Raw genomic sequence first — 14,139 nt, forward strand, 5'->3', positions numbered from 1 at the left:
TATTTTATAAGATTTAAAACAATTGACAGAACATTTTTAGTTCTGTATTGCACTTCCTATAGTTTTTTCCAATCAAGCTCCTAGAGGCAGCACAATATGATAGTGATGGGTTCAATTCCTACTCGAGAAAATAAAATATTTTCATTTCCCTGTTGTGGTATCAAGACAAAGAGCCTCATTGAGTTCCGCTGCTCAACTCACGATTCAACAGAAAAAGGGGGACGAAATGTTAACATTACGTTTCCCTCTGGTTATCCTACAATAAATTGGAAGCTAAATACAAAATAAATAAGCAAATCAAATTTAAAAAAAAATAGCCATGACCTATTTTTACTTTTTAAATGCTTATTCAGAAATTTCACTAACAGAAATTTTGTGTAAACATCAGGTTGCATGCGATTGTAGTATCTAGTACTAATATTTGAAATCGATCACGCGATATATCGTTTAGCTATATTCAATCATAAGTACATAGATATTACAAACAATGACTCATCTGTTATCATCTGTTATCAGGCGAAGTTTGTGGGTTCGAATCCGTTTGAGGGACTTTTATGGTAATGTAAATAGCACTTGCGTGTTTCTTATTAGAGTGGATATATGAAAATAATTATTTTCACCGAGATGGAATCCAATCGACAATCTTCGTAATAACATTATATCTGTAACAATGCGGTTAACTTTTGAAACTTAACTAGATAGCCCCACGTTGTTTCCCGTACCTTGCAGAAGGAACCTAGTAATAAGAAACTCTCTTTCCCATTTTCCTCCAAATTGGGGAGGCATTGCATATTGAGTGGTGGAACTCAACACCGCGCCTGTCTGGACACCAGAGCGAACAAATATTACTAAATATATTACATCCTACAGTGGTAATCAAACTCTGAACCTGTCGCTTTACAGTCACATATTTGAACCAAAAACTATATGTAATAATACCATTATCAGATTTGTATTTTACTAAAATTTCCTTAAAACTAGAATAATATAAGTCGTAGCCACTGCATACTGGTGCATTTGTCATTTGGAGATAAGCGCTCATTCATCAAGATTTCACTAACTTCATTGTCCTCGAAACTCTCCTGTCGTATTCAGAACGTTCCGGTTGAAATAAAATGGTTGTGGGTACAAATATTAGGCAAAAATATGTGGTTATGGGATAAAAACAAATCACGGCGTTGAGTTACGCCGTTTAATATGTAATTATATGGGAACATGAAGAACGGATATCATGAATACGTGTTTCTTAAGATTTATTATAATGGATTAGATTTCAAAAACGGATCGAAATATTCACAAAATCGGCAAAAAGTGGAGGAATATTAAATTAAAAATTACATCAGCTTCACGATGTATCCTGCACACAGCAGGGTAGGCAGAGGGACCCTAATGTTAAGACACTCCTTTCCCCACTTTTTGTCGAATTATGGAGGAAGAAGATTTTTTAAAACTTAAACAATAATAACATAAAAACTGGAATGTGAACTATTCACAAATTTATCCAGTTAAAATAAAAGTTTATTATGAAACCATATTCACAAAAAAGAAACCCGGAGACAAAAAATCCAAATATCAGAATATAAAGGAAGCCATTGACGCTCGTGAACAAATGCTATACATACATAACACGGTGAATCTCCAAAGACCGCCTATAATAAGATTGATGACAATAACAAAGAAAGAGTTTCGAGGAGAAAAATGTAAAAGAAACGAATGTAGGTGGCGAAATAAAATTTGTAATGAAAACAAGGCGTTAGTGTTAGAAAATGTTATAAATTTAATTAAATTTTAAATTTTCTTTATCAAGATTGGATTAAAGACACTAGGCATATAAAGGGGGTTGGTGGATAAACTTCCAATTACGTTTATCCCATTTATATGAGTTAATAGATAGTATAATAGTATTTAGTACGTGTACTTATATAGTGGTAACTAGTAAGTCATTAATTTTAAAGTAAATTCCATTAAATATTAAAAGTTAATTGTTAAAATAACATTTACTTTTATGTCAATTGAAAGAGGGCAAAGTAAGGATGTTTTTGAAATGAAAAGTCAAAAAAATTGAGAAAACATTAGTTGAAAGTTACTCATCAGAATTTTTTTACATTTTCAAACTTTGTCACCCTATAAACAAGAAAAGAAATCGAACCAATAACCATCACGTTTAGTCTGATGTTATACCACTTAGACACTAATATGCACACTTTTACGATATCTATTGTAACATCTGTTTTGAAATGCGAACGAATATAAATATAGAGAAAATAAAATAATAAAAAAAAAAACAGAAGAAAAAAAACACTATGTGTGCACATTAATATCAAAAATGCTTCATCATCAATTGATTTGTGAAAGAAAATGATTATTTGTGATTGATCGATTGCCAAATCGAGAGTAAATGATTGACGTGTCTAATTGCGACGACGACACTGTCGGGAATATTTTTAATTTACTTGTAATCCTTCGTTTGCTTTAAATACGTTTCTATTGCTGTCAATAGTTGTTAAATCCTTAATTAATAACAAACCGTCACGTCGAGATCAAAGATATCCACTCTAAATTTGTAAAATTTTTAGGTTAAATCTATTTTCTATAAGTACTACTTAATTAAGAACATTTTTTCACTTTTTCCCGTATAGCAGGTAAGGTTATATCGCCTAGTGATGAGACACTCTCACGCCGACATGACACATGTCCACTTTCCACGAATTTCTCTACCGTTCAGCGAACTCTTTCGTATAATGAAAGGGTTCGAATGCTGGGAATAAAAAATATGATCAATAAGAATTTATGATCATATAAATTGTGTATCATGGGGTTAAGTTGATGCTTAAAATTTAAAAGAAAAATGTTTTTTCTCTTTTTTAGAGAGATTAAATAAAAGCTTTTTCTAAAAAACATGTTTTGCTTTTATCTATATAAATATAACATGTTATAGACCCACTGTACACAAATTCAAATTTTACTTAAAATATAGATAGTGTGCGAAGGACCTAAAATGTACAATATAATTATACGAAATTGACTACTGACTAGATTTCCCCCTAATGGGATGCTGCAAGGCCTTAGTAATTCAAAGCTATTACCACCGAGATGAGAGACCTTAGCAAGGTTTATATAAACTAACTTATAGTATAAAAAATATTTAAATTTACACCTTCTCACATTACTATTTTCCGCTCGAATTCAAGACATTACATATTGAGTACCGTTACTGAAGGCCAATTGAGTTACGGAACTCAACGCTGCGTTCATTGGCCTCAATTGAATATTGATATTACTGATAATATGAATATACAACTAAATTTTACATATAACGTTCAATACAATTTCCATCTGTTCCAGAAATCCAACACCCAAGAACGTTATCAAAGGAATGCCTCGAGTTCCAAATTAACGTTGCCTAACTTAATTTATTATTGTACTATACTATGTTAAGTAATTTACACGGCGCGGCGGTGCAAGGCTTAGTTTAAATTGTATTTAATGCTAGGTTTTGATTAAGCAGCGAATTTTAATTTTATTTATTATTTATTTGCGATGCATAATTTTAATGTTAATTTTTTTCTGTGCTCATAGGGATCATAGACCTAAATATTTGATATTAATTTCAGCTTTGGAGATAAATAGTCTTAACAGACAGACAGACCGGCAATAAAATCTTAAACGTAACGCATCTGTAGCTCCTCTGGTGTTACAAGGGGTCGTAAGGGGGGTCGGTTGTGATTATTCACCATCAGGTGACCCATACGATCGTTTGCTTTTCTTTCCATAAAAAAGTAGTCCAATAAGGATTCCGTTATTTATCTTTTGAGGAAACCCCTAAAAAATAGAGAAAAAAGTATACACATAAATCACTCATAATATGGTACAAAAATAATGTATTTGCACGTTTTTAAGATTCCGAACCCATAGGGAAATAAGAACCTATTAACCTAAGATTCCGCTAAGTAGACACAGTTTTTTTGCTAGTTTTAAAGATATTTTTTAAAGGTAAGGAACTCTTCGTGCGCAAGTCTGACTCACATTTCGCTGGTTTATTTTAAACTGCAGGATACACATTCAAAGCTAATAAATATATTAAGGTAATTGTAGCACCAAATGAGCTATACTACTTTTCGTCTATTCACATTTGAATCAGATCGTAGAAACTATTATAAGCACTAGACAGATTAGTAGGTACAAAGTTAACATGGGCATTAGGTACATATATATTATAGGTAATATATATATTATATAGAAAAAAACATATTTTGTATTGAATTAACGATAGGTTTTAGCCACAAAAATGTCCATCTACATACAGGTCACAACTGCACCTCAACGTTGACAATTTAAGCTTACGGATTAACTACGATATAGAATGAGCTTTTGTACGAATCAATTTATTTCGTTTGAAACCTTGTCAGAATGTTGGTATTGGGAATTCTATTCAAATAATACTGTTTTTCTCCATTTATCACTATTTGTTTCACATTAAAAAGTAGACGGAGGAATCGTAGTGTCAAAACATTACCTTCTCTACTTTTAGCTCACATTCAAAACATCTCATGTTGATTGTGCACTTCATGTCTCTTACCAAAATAGGGAAATGAAAACAATTCATTCCCTAAACAGACGCTAACTATGTTAATAATAAACTTCAGTTTGTGGGTGGGTTTCTAACTCATCTTATATGATATTTATTACAAATTTTCACTTTTCACATTATTTTCTTTATTTGTATCGTAAGTTCTCACTTCATGCTGAAGTTCGGAACTGTAGGTCCATGGAAATCCTTTGATAGTATTGACTAAGAAGCCTAATTTTGTTCTGTGCTTCAAGGGACTGTAGACCAGAATATTTGAGATTAATTTTAGTTTGATACTTCCTCATCTTGAGAAAAATCATCTTGACAAACGAACAGAACATGAAGTGATTTTTTCCTTTAATGTACGGAACCCTAAAAATTAATGTACAGAAACATAATGTAAAAACATTGAAAAATAGTGTGAAGATTAGCTATATAGAAAAAGTTAAAAGGATTCTTTTTATGTTATGATGTTTATGAAAAATCTTAATATTTATGTCCACATCCATTTAGACCATTTACAATACATTTCGAACTAAATAAAAGAAACCGAGAAAAAAAATATTGAAACTCTCGGGAGGGTAAATGAAGGAAATTAAAATTGTAAGAGCAAATGTGACTTCTATGAATAATATTTTATGAAATATATTCATAATTGCGTTACGGAAATTGTGTTATTTACCTAAATAAGCCATTTGAATTGTTTATATTATTAAGATTTTTTACCTGCTTATATTGTTCGTAGAAAACCTAGTGTTCATTCACTCTGTATTCCCACCCGAATGAGAAATTCAGTGGTGGTAGTATCCATACTAGAACAGCTTTAAATATGTTATATTCATATATTTTTCATTAATTTCATATTATTTATACTACAAAATAATTTAAAAAAATCGATCCATCCATTAAGTTAAAATCCATTACAAAAAGATTTTTTAAAAGTTACTTTCTTTTAAAGCTTAGCCTTGTGAAATGAGTAGCTCAAATGACTTCCTCCTCATACGAGTCTCGAGTACATCCTGTACGCGAAATATTTATAAAAGAAATGGAAACTTGAATTTCTATAAAAATTTCGACTTAAAAACATTTGAGTTCAAAAGAGTCATTATGGATAAAGTTATATTATAATATTTTTTGATAATAAATTAGAGACTGTAAACGCCCTCGGTTGTGGGTTAGATTTACTCGGGGAGAGAAATCATTTTCATTAATTCTCATACACAATAGACGGTGCTTGGGAAACTTAGTGCCTTAACACTAGGTTCCCTTTTCGTACCTGCCGGAAGCCTCGGTGGGCGAGTCCAACTAACACTTAACTGGTTTTTATTTTATCTGGTCTCATACATTTTACAATTCCTAACACATATGAATAATATTTTAAAATATACTATGAAAGAGGCATTTTAACTTAAAGTTATATAGACAGAAATGTTATTCCAGTTGAAAAGTCCAAACACTACAAATTGGCCATGAACTCTCAGGTCGTTCGCTTTGGTAACTTAACCCAATACGACTATAGAAACAAGTTAAGATAAAATTTCTTTTGACCCTCATTCGAATTTTCTTAGCAAACTTTGAAAGTAAAAGGGAAATAATGGAAGTTATTATTCAAGGACTATATATTACGTATGACTTGGTTGGATCTTTGTAGGCACATATTTGTTTAGTTGCATTTTGCTTGCTAAATCATAATTAGTTTTAACCGAGTTTTAAAAATACAGTACCGTCTCGTTGTATCCCGCATATAGTAGAGTAGGAGTGAACCTAGTGATAACACACTCCGTTCCCAACTTTCTGTTCAATTTTCGAGACATTCTGTTTTGAGTAAGCAAAGGGAACCTGAGAACCTAGTGTTAATACACCTTGTCCCAATTTCAACACTTCCATTCCTAACTTTCCGCCGAATTCCGGCTTTGCCTCGTTACTAAAGCTAGAAAACGAAAATATTAAATAATTTATTTCCTCTTGTGGCAATCAAACCCACAACCGTTGACAGCCTCTATTTTCCAATTAAAATAAAAATATTTTTATTACAATAATTTTAGTAAATTAATAATTAGTAAGCATGGAAAGGTCCTCGAATGGCGACCACGTCTCGGCAAAAGGAGTACAGGCCGCCCTCCAACCAGGTGGACCGACGACCTTAAGAAGACAGCGGGAAACCGCTGGATTCAAAGGGCGCAGGACCGGACGGAGTGGCGAGCATTGGAGGAGGCCTATGTCCAGCAGTGGACCTTAAAAGGCTGATGGATGGATGGAAGCATTAAAATAAAGTGTTGGCACTTAGTTAACACATATATTTTGTTCTAGAATCCAACAATTGATATTTATGTGTTGATGTTCATGTGAACATAGGTGGGGACTAAGGGGGGGAGTATAAGACTAATGGCTTTCAGAGTATATATAAAATACATATTTTTTTGCTACGATTTATATATTTATATACTGAAGAAGCCTTACATAATCCACCCAAGAGATTCATAATGTATACTTAGTTTCTTTTTTAATAAAAAATATAAGATACTAGCGGACGCGCGCAGCTTCGCCTGCGGGTAATAGGGTAAATTCTAATAAACTGTGAAACACGTGTTCAATGAAATATTTTTAAGAGTCTCAATTTAAAATCTTATAAAAATCAGTGGCGATTTAGAGACTTTTCTATACGAACTTTCAACCTCTTATTTGCACCCCTAGGGGATGAATTAAAATATACCACGAAACATGTGTTCAATGAAATATTTTTAAAAGTCTAAGTTTCGAATTTTGTAAAGATCGGTGGCGATTCAAAGATTCTCCATAAAAACTTTCAACCCCTTATTTGCACTCCTAGGGGATGAATTGAACCATGAAATATGTATTCAATGAAATATTTTTAAGAGTCTAAATTTATAATTTTATAAAAATCGGTGGCGATTTAAAGATTTTTCCATACAAACTTTCAACCCCTTATTTGCACCCTTAGGGGGTGAATTCTAGAAAACCATGAAACATATGTTCAATTCAATATTTTTAAGAGTCTAAATATCAAATTTTATAAAAATCGGTGGCGATTTAAGAATTTTCCCATACAAACTTTCAACCCCTTATTTGCACCCTTAGGGGGTGAATTCTAGAAAACCATGAAACATGTGTTTAATTATATACGTTTAAGAGTCTGAATTCCAAATTTTATAAAAATTAGTGACGATTTAAAAAAAACCTATACAAACTTTCAACTCCTTATTTGCACCCTTAGGGGGAGAATTCTAGAAAACGATGAAACAGGTGTTCAATTAAATAATCTAAATTTCAAATTTTATAAAAATCGGTGCCGATTTAAATTTTTATCCATACAAACTTTGAACCCCTATTTCACCCCTTTAGGGTTAAAATTTTTCAAAATCCCTTCTTAGTGGATGTCCAGATTACGAAAGTAAACTTTTGTCCAAATTTGACGTTTCTACGCATAGCGGTTACGGCTGTGCGTGCGTCTTACCTCAGTCAGTGAGGACAAGTCCTTTTATATATATAGATTAGAAGACCTCGACACCTGCTCGCATCTCTCGCTGTAATAATCGAAAAATAATTAAAGACAATACTTAAGATTATTTTTAGCACTTACGACATCACTTAATGATAAATGTTTTTTCCCGTCATCCGTCACCTGTCATCTACCAAGTAACGGGTGACGAGTGACGTCCCTCAATTAGGAATATCTCTTAAAACGGTGAAAATTTAAATATCGAAAGAGTCCATACTCCTAAAGATCTAAATATTTAGGTGAAAGTCTAAAGTAAAAAGTGAGCGAGACGGCTATGGCGCAGGAGCATAGCGTGAGAGGGTAAATACGATGGTTGTGGGTTACCGGTTAACCAATTAATTATTTTCATTACAGTGAAAAATTATGCCACTCAAAGTAATTGCTCGAAAATTAAGACTGAAAATGGGTAACACAGTTAGGATATTAGCACTAGATAACCTCTGCCCAAAAATACAATCTATATATCTGAAGTGTATCGAGAATGAGATACAATATTTTTTTTAGCAAAGTATCCCATACAGAGGGAACTTGGGAACGTAACACTGTTCCCATTTAGACACATCTATTTCCCACTTTCTACTGAATTCCCGAGGCATTGTGTGTTCAGTGGCGGAACTCAAACTATGCACTAGACAAACAAACTAGACATTTTACATACATATATGTTTATATCCAGTAATCTAATGCTTAGGTATAAATATAGTATATACATATATATTTATATATTATCATTTTTAAAGGAATATTTTAAAAAAATGTCAAAAACAAAACACAAATATTTAGATCTTCATTTCCTTCCGCATAATTAACCACGTCAATCTTCTGTCGAAGCCTTTTACAATAAATCAAACGTCACTTCGAGAGTATTATTAAAGGTAGAATTATAGGTCGTTAATGTTATATTATTTACCTACTTTAGTTGTTATAATAAATACGCGCGAGTAAAATAGAGTATGTTTTTCAATTTCATATTAAATTTATATAAATAATGTAGATTTTGAATTTTAGTAGTAATAATTTCCTACTAAAATTCTAAATTTTAATAAATAAATAGACAGTAAAAATTAGGAATTTTGAGTATTTAGATTATTAAAAAAATATATATGATTAATTGTGTGATTTCTTTGTGTTAAAAAGAAAAGGAACCTTTGTTTGTGTTGCTCATTATTGGTAAAAGTCGTGTCTTTCAAATTGCTTATCTTGCTTAATATTATTTCAATGGATCAAAAAAGCTTGTGTAATTGTAAACGCGACGGTTTTGGGTACGAATAAAATATCAAATATTTTTATAGGCATAAGTGGCGTTGAGTTTCACCACGCAATAAGCAGGGCCTCAGTATTTCGGATAATGGGGAACAGAAGTGTCTTAATGGGAACGGTGTCTTAACAATAAGTTTGCAGGTTCCCTCTGCCTACCCCGCTATGTGCAAGATGCAGCGTAAAGCTAAAAAAAAGAAAAAATATATTAATATAAAAAATATTTTTAAATTGGTTTATGTCGTTGATAATAAATGAAAGATAGTTTCTATACTTTTTCTTACAAAGGAAAGCACGGTTACAACAAAAAAGGATTCAAAAACAATTTCCTTGTAAAACGAAGGTACATTTGATTCTTTGTGAAGATTTCGTAAGTTGAGACAGGATGACCTTTGCACTCTAAAGATCAAAAGCTGTTCCTAAGCAACCGTATAGAGAAGGCAGTAAATTAACACCAAGAGAAAATCTAAAGTAACGTTAAATTTAGACACCAGAATTGACCTTATGTGAACACATCAAGAAAACATGAGGTCAGCTTATGGCTATACCAAAATAGAAACCAAATTTATTTGAATGTCAAATGCTATAAATGCAGTTTTATACCAGTATTATATATGTACATATATAGTATTTAGTGTAGTGATATGAACTTAGATTGTTTTGTGTATGAATCTTTATTATGATAAACTCTCCTCTCTCCTTCTGTCAATTTAAGGACAAAAAAAAACTAAGGTTGGTCAACAGTACCAGTTTGTATAGAAAAATATTTTTTTCGACTAGACAACTTAAATGTAAAGTAGTCAGTCACATTTAATTATTTAAAAAAAATATTACAATTTCTGACTAACACGACAAGTTCTATTCCCACTCGAGGAAATTAAATAATTAAGGTTTTAATTTTCTTCGCTCTCGCTAGAAGAGCGTTGAGTTTCGACACTAAATACGCAAGGAAAGTGTTTTATTGGGCATAGAATAAGAATGAATTTGAAATTAAAGCTGTAATATAGGTAGCTACATGAAAAAAATAATTTTCATTATATTGTTTATTTGACATAAATAAAGATAGAAAAAAAACAACATTACAACCATAAAGTTTATTAAGCAATTTCAACTAAATTACAAGTTTTCCCCCAAACTTTTTAACATTGTCGGCCAGTGTGACAAATTTCGTACTGCATTTTATACTTGGACAGAGAGGCCAACTCTGGCCAAGTTACCTCATTACGTGGATTTATGGCTATTTAAATTTAAACTTTCCGAGATGGTAACAGGCAAAACTCTGATTTTATCTTTTTTTGGGAAAAATATTTTTCATGTTCCATAAATAGAAGGTAGAGGCCATAGCACAGTGATGTCTCACTATCGTATCTGTTTGGAGGATGGTTAAATTTCCGATATCCATCAAGGAGAGTGATTATCATTCTAATGACGGTCTAAGCACGTAATATCTTAAATTTTCATATAAAAAAATATATAAACACCATAACAACTCATCTATACTAATATAATAAAGCTGAAGAGTTTGTTTGTTTGTTTGTTTGTTTGAACGCTAAGATCTCTGGATCTACTGGTCCGATTTTCATTGTTTTTGTTTTGTATGAAAGCTGCATTCTTCAGAAGTGCTATAGGCTATATAACATTACATTACACATATATACTAATATATTTTAAAGTACATTCTAATTTGACATGCAATTTATTCTGCCATGTTAATAACAACCGTCGTTGCTACGCGACCGCTACCGCGACGTTTTGATATTCATCCTTATGAAAATAAATATAATAGTCCCTTTTAGCATTTTATCTAGATTGAAATTATAGTTTACTGTATAACATACTAATAAATAATTAAGGACATGTCACTGATTCCAAATGACCTAGCCACCTAGCGGGCGGCACAGTATGACCGACGCGAACGGGCAGATGACGTTGACGGTTTTATCAATTTTCATACATTTTCGAACTTTATTTGTTGTTTATAATTAATTTAAAATACACTTTGATTCTCTTCTTATTTTATTTGATATTGCCCGCTAAAATTATCCTACTTAATAGAGAGAAATGTTTTGTTATTTCGTAGAGTCGATATTTATGTACGCACGCACGGAAAACTTTAGGTACTTTTTCTAATATTAAGAATACCTATCCTTTAGTTACTTTTAATCCTTTCGTTAGTTCATTTCAATAACTCAGATAATTTTTTCTAATAATGTGTATCTACTTATTATTCTTTTTGATTATTTGAGCTTATATTTTCTTACTAATTCTATTGAGAATTGAAAATAATTTCATGAATATATCTAATAAATATTGTTATAGTTGAAGCAGGCGTAGCCGCGTCTGGGTCCACTAGTTGGAAAATAAGGCTTATTAAGACATGGATTTTTATTGGATTTATTGACAAATTGAACTTGCTACCTACGCGATTTCAACTAAGTACACCTTTATAAAATATTTCCATTCAAATGCCGTAAAATAATTCAAAAGCTTAATTTATTTATACGACTTTATACATATTTATATGAGCGTTAAAGGCATCAAGCGTAAATTGGATACAAGCATAAATTATTACCGCAACACCAGATGGACTTACATAACTTGTTTATACTCGTATACCAATTTTAATTTCTAAATAAAATAAAATTAAATCTTTATAAGGAATATTTTAATTTAATTTAAATAAGTAGTATATTAATAAAGACACCAGTAGAACCAATTGAGAACCTCCTCTTCTGTTAAATTGGTTGAAGCTGTCACGGTTTTTCTTATTCAAAATTGAAAATATAAATATGGATAATTCTTCTTATTGTAATCAGCTTCACGTCGTATCCCGCACACAGCAGGGTAGGTAGAGGGAACCTAGTGTTAAGACACTCCGTTCCTCTTCTTGTTGTAACTCTACTATATTATATTCATAAGATTTTGTATTATTTTAGGGCTTAAGAACGAAAGTAACCTAATAATTGCGAAGGTGACCACCACCATCTAAATTTCATATTCCTTTATAGTACCAGCATTGGGGTTTGGGGGGTATGCGCATAATAAATTTCAGATTTTATATATAACTAGCGGCCCGCTCGCGGTTACACCCGCGTGAACTATGTTATTATTAATTTCTGTCTCCATGACTACGTCCTAGTGACGTCTATGCAAAATTTGAGACTCCTAGCATTTGTAGTAACGAAGTTTCATACAAACTTTCGACCCCAAAAACAACCCCTTAGAAGTCGAATATTGTAAATTCCCGTCTTAGCGAGCACCTACGTCCTATAAGTAACTCCTATGCAAAATTTGAGATTCCTAGCACTTGTAGTTTATGAGATTTCGTGATGAGTGAGTGACCTTTCGATTTTATATATATAGATAGATTATAACGAAAGTCTGGCTGCGTTTCCCTCTACTATTAGCCTAGCAATTTAAAATAAGTGAAAATCAAATACAAATAAACAATTTCAATGAGGCATACACACAGTTCATGGAAATCAATAGGTTCTAAACATGCGGTGCTTTACTTTTCAATATGAAGTGATTCGTTTCAAACGTTTTATTTTTCATTATAAAACTTTTATATTAGAAATGTACAAAAGAATTCAATTTTAAAAATATTTTAGTACTTTTTGTGGGATTTTGTAAGAATTTTGGTGATCGATTGTTCAATAGCATTTGTGAGTTGTTTGTATTTCTATATATTATATATATTTTTTTATTATTTATTCATTTATTTATTTATAACAAAGTACATTAAAATTAATTATTCATCGCGGTCTTAAACCCGATTTGACTTGTGTGACCACTGCCCATTCCTAAGTACATTAAGTTAAAGAAAACATAAATAGTATACAAAAATACAAATAATTTAAACAAATCCAAAAACAAAAAAAAATCACTAAAAAATAAAAACCAATAAATCAACCAATTGTGAGGTAGTTTGAAAAAAGATGCGTATTTATAACTACGTAAGTGATTATATATCCTAGACACTTTGTATATATTAAAATATCTAATTATATGCAAAGAATTAAATTATTACATTTTAGAATATTTTTAAAATGGTAATCCACACTTATGAAAGAGAAATATTGATTTAGGAAACGTATAAAAGTATGAACGTACAGAGATTTGTACCTGCGCCTGGAAGCCGTCCGAGCGATCTGATCACTAAGCCATACGTTCTCATCAAACTACATCAAAATCTCTTACCAAACGATAATTGTTAGCAATTATCTTTGGGTAGCGGAAATTTGTAAAAATCTCCCTATAGATATACTAACAACATAAATAAATTGTAACAAGCGCGTGTTTGTCTCTGGCACTGTAGCTCCTGAATTAAGGAACATATTTAAGTCCGGGTTTTTAGACAAGTTATATAAAAATCAGCTTAGTAGTTTAAGAGCTGCAAATTATAAAATACATTGCTTGCGGATTTTTTTATTTTTTTTTTTGCTAGTTAAAATAAAAAATGATCTTTTAATCTAACACTTTTAACCTCTATATTTTCTTAAACTGAGAACTTTTCAAAAAATTTAAAAAATTAAGAATTGTAAGAAATAATGTTAATATATATATTTTAAAATCGAACCCTAAAAGTTAAGCTAACTAAACAATAAAAAACATACCATTAAAAGAAATATAACATTAAAATTGACATACTATGTACTTATGAAAGAAAATGGATGCCATATAATAGTAAATTGTTGTTTTACTTAAAATTCAAATAATAATACCTAGGAAAGTTAATTTAGTACACTTCGAAAGTAAAGTGTTAAGTGCTGTAATAAGTAGTTTCTGTAAA

This window comes from Heliconius melpomene, chromosome 11 (genome assembly GCF_056956725.1).
Source record: "Heliconius melpomene rosina isolate 202511_hmr_F chromosome 11, ASM5695672v1, whole genome shotgun sequence".
NCBI classification, from domain to species: domain Eukaryota; kingdom Metazoa; phylum Arthropoda; class Insecta; order Lepidoptera; family Nymphalidae; genus Heliconius; species Heliconius melpomene.